The 4,181-nt window shown below is 39.2% G+C and overlaps 1 pseudogene; it reads right to left on the bottom strand.

The window, feature by feature from the left end:
- Window positions 1-350: 350 nt before the first annotated feature.
- Window positions 351-4,181, bottom strand: part of LOC113113255 (bifunctional heparan sulfate N-deacetylase/N-sulfotransferase 2-like) — a 109,485-nt pseudogene continuing 105,654 nt past the window's right edge.

Below are 4,181 nucleotides of genomic sequence, written 5' to 3'. Positions count from 1 at the left end.
TAATAAACTCACATAATTTACCCTTTAAATGGCGTGCGCTTACATATCTGATTCTAACTTCCATCTCTACTGGCTGTTAATTACACAAGTGAAGATCTCAGTATTTTACAATATATTACTAATGCTTTAAAACAACCATTTCCGAATGTTGGGCAGCAGACATTATGGGATTATGGGGTAAAGACAATACAGCACCCCGTGTGGGCATTAGAAGCATGCAGCATCCAGAAGGCAGGGCTGCTGCCGTGGCCGCCCGCCCCACATCTAGCTAGAGTTGGACTGAAGTGGTTGCCACTTTTAAATATATTTCTTTGTTGTGTAAATTTTTTTCCCTCACGTTTTCAAAAACTTCAAGAGGTTCTCTTCTGGCCGGGCTCCAGGGCGGCAAGACGTGCACGGAGAAGAAATGCTCCAATCAGCTTTAGTATTCCAGGCATGCTAATGGAGAGAATAGAAAAAATACTAAATAACGTTCCACTTGTTTTGTTGGTACTAAGGTGTTTGTGAATCAGTACCTTTGCCCTCTGTGATTCACTGTAGAGGTGCGGGCAGGCGCTCCAGAGCAGTGGAAGTGGATGTTGAGCCACTTTGGCATCTCTGCGGTGCCACACACGCGTCTCCTCTGACTGGCTGCTACGTGGCCGGCCCTGGCTGTCCATGTACTGTGTCAGTCGGATATAAGCAATGCAAGCGGCGTCCTCTCCAATCAGTGCACGTGAGGGTTCAGGATGGTTGTATGCACAGGCTTACTGTTCTTACTCAGCACTGGAGTCAAACACAGGGCAGTAGATAAAGACATATTCTGTTACATAAGCCTAACAGGTTAGCTTTAATACCCTCTAACACGGGGATGTCAAAACCCGTTCCTTGAGGGCCACTATGCTGCAGAGTTTAGCTTCAACCCTAAATAAACACACCTGAACCAGTTAATCAAGGCCTTCAAATTGCCCTAGAAAACCACAAGGCAAGCTGGCTGAAGTTAAACTCTGCAGGACACTGGCCCTGCAGAAAGCATGTTATTAAGCATGAAAGAGTGTTATTAATAGGTACCTCAAATGTACATTAAAGATCATGGGGCTTACAATTCTCAAAGTAGAACTTATGGAAGTCCATTCCCTCAACCAGGTTTCCAAGTGCCTCGGGCTCAAAAGAGGTCAGACCAGGGTCACAGATCCTCTGGAACAGTAAAGGTTTACCGAGATGACAATGCAAACTACTATTCGGTTTTTTGACTCAATACCCCCCCTCCACCCAAAACATTCTAGAATGTTTTAAATGTACTCATTTCAAAATGCGGAAATATGGAAATTGACATCATCTTACCAAAACAGCATAAATTTGCGCATTATTACAAAAGTTCCACAGAAAATGTCGACAACTAATTTGTTGGTAAAGTATTTTCCTAAAATGTTTCATGCATGTTATAAGCAAACATGCTTGTGCTACATAATATACAATACCCATTAAACATGCTGATAAAACACTTGATGATTACCAGCAAAGTTTTTCCATCATCATAAATTAGCGCGTTTTACACTATAATTTATTTGCTGAATGTGCTATATTAACGCTATACAGATTTCGTTGTCTTTTATTTGTGTACTTTTTCAAAGGCTTGGTAGAAAACTAGAAATTTAAGAAATCATCACTTATGCACTTCCAGAAACCATGGATTTTAGTTCAATTTATAAGTACTTCATAATCTACCAAAAAAAAGGATGAAAATCCATAAAATGCACTGTGGCAAACAAATCTGTATAATCAGTGGTATGGTAGAAGGAAAACGGCCACATTTAAACAGTACTTACGTGTAAGCTTCAAAATCTCCGTTGTTGATGGCCTCAATCAGCTGCTCTGTGATTTTAATGATCTCCTGCTTTCGTGCTGATGTTCGGGCAGAAAATAGAAGGAACAATCAAGTTTTATCCCACAACCATTATTTTTAAAACTACAAACTAATTTTTGTTCCTAACTATCTGCTCTTGAAATCTCACATTCAGCTCAGCATACTATTAGTTGTGAATGGGGTGCTGTCTTTCAAGATGAGCACTATTTTCCTACGGACCTTGATTTTAGCATAAGCAGGGGTCTTTGAATGAGTTATATGCAATGGTTATTAAATGCTTCTGATTTCAAGCAGTTTAGTAAACAAGTTAACTGTAAAGTACAAACATCGTAACACATGAATACACTCATAATCCCCTTCGGATTGACATGTTTCACTTGAGGACTGTTATAGGTTGGTGAATGCTGGGACATTGGTAAAGCCAGAGGGAATGTCTTCCATTTAGAGAGAAAGAGAAAAAACCTTATTGCATTTGTCACTAAATCAGCAGTCTAAGACTTACACTGCTGCCTGTGCCGCTGCTGCCCCCTGGTGTTGTGGAGGCTGAAGCAGGTACAGCAGGCTCTAAATCAGGACAGGAGCTCTGACCTGAACTGCTCAAGCAACATTCTTAAGATCATGTGGTGGATCGGCTGCAAGACAAATGGCACAAATAACAAAGCTGCAATAAGCACACAGAGATGCAAGGCCACAGCAACTCAAAGGTATGACAAACAAAATGAGTGCTACATAGACACACACGCTGCTTTCAGAACAGTATACTACCTCTCCTTACTACGTTTTCAGTATAGTATTGTATGTATATGATGCGCAATATGCACATTTTCTCTATGCATGAAATATCTGGATAACTTAAATGCGTTACTTATACATTTAGATTGTATTTACGGTTTTCTATTTTTCACATTAACAATAGTTTAAAAATAAACTATATAGTGCACAATATTCAGTTAGTAGTAAGCTAGTGTTCTGTTCCGAACAATAAAGTCACTAATTCATACTTCCAGATCAGTGGTTCTTAACCAGGGGGACTGGGGCCCACTAAGGACGGGGTTGAGTGTTTCTTTGTAAATTGCTTAAAAATAAACGCATAAAATCAAGATGTAAACCATACTATAATGGGATATTGTGCTGGACAACGTTTTGAGTAAAAATGGCTGAGAACCACTGACCAAGATTATAATATATGCTAAACAGACCATCAATCTAATGCAATCGATGCTTAAACCACTGCACTGCCATTTACTGCATGGCACACAGAAAACAACTGAAGCTGGTAGTGTTTTGTTTGAACAGTCCAGCAGATGGTGGCAGATCTCGTGTTTTTTCCTTTTTAAATGAAACCTGCAGCAGTCTGTTTCAATGGTTTGAGCAGTCGCTGAACCCAACATGCACCCAAGACAGACAGAGATGCAAAGACGATACAACAGAAGCATGAGCAGTAGAATTAATGAAGAACACGAGAGGAGTAATGGCCACACAGATCTATGCACAGTATGTGCATGTGTTGGAGAGATGTCTGTCATGTACAGTCCCAGCACGGGCCCTCTGCTCATCTGTCACACTCAAAGTATTCAGTGTCACACAGATAAATAAATGAAAAGGTCATTCTAACTGAGAAGGTCAGTGCAATTCTTTCCATGTCAGTGGTGAGGATGTACACGAGTACGGGGGAAATAGTAGACTGTGAGAGACTCAAAATTAGGTGACAGTGTCTGTCCTTGATTGTGCTAATTGTGCAATGCTGATTACAGCAGATGATGCGACATGCATTTTTATTTAAGTACTACAATGACTTAGGCAAGCCGGAAAAATGTATTTTCCATATTATTGTCTTGAAGGGGCCATATCACAAGGAATCCAAATTTTCTTGATTTTTAATTCGTATTATACTACAAAAACATACTGTAATGTAAATTAAACTCTATTTTTCTACTCTGTACAAATAGAAAATTTCCTAAAACGACTCAATCCAAACACTTGCATCCTTCCTGTCTCACACAGACACAGATTAATACTTTAAATACAGTATTCAGTACACTCATATAATATCAGTTTATGCATCAAATTTGAGCAACAAAACTACTGCCCATGTCCGAGTGGACAATTCATAATGGCAGAGCACCAAAAATGGTTTAATTCAAGGGTCAGAACTGAACTGAACTAATGTTTTTGTGTAAACAAAATGAATAAAACCAATAATACATTAATAATACAAATAAAATGTATCATATTACCCCTGTCATAATGACACCAAACAATAAATTAGGATATTTTAACAATGTAGAAGACCAGTGAGTCAACCTCAGCCAGAATTATTTTGTAGCACATTAAG

Source organism: Carassius auratus, chromosome 13 (genome assembly GCF_003368295.1).
Source record: "Carassius auratus strain Wakin chromosome 13, ASM336829v1, whole genome shotgun sequence".
Classification (NCBI taxonomy): domain Eukaryota; kingdom Metazoa; phylum Chordata; class Actinopteri; order Cypriniformes; family Cyprinidae; genus Carassius; species Carassius auratus.
Note: the sequence above shows the minus strand (reverse complement) of the source record. Positions and strands in the feature narration are given on the sequence as shown.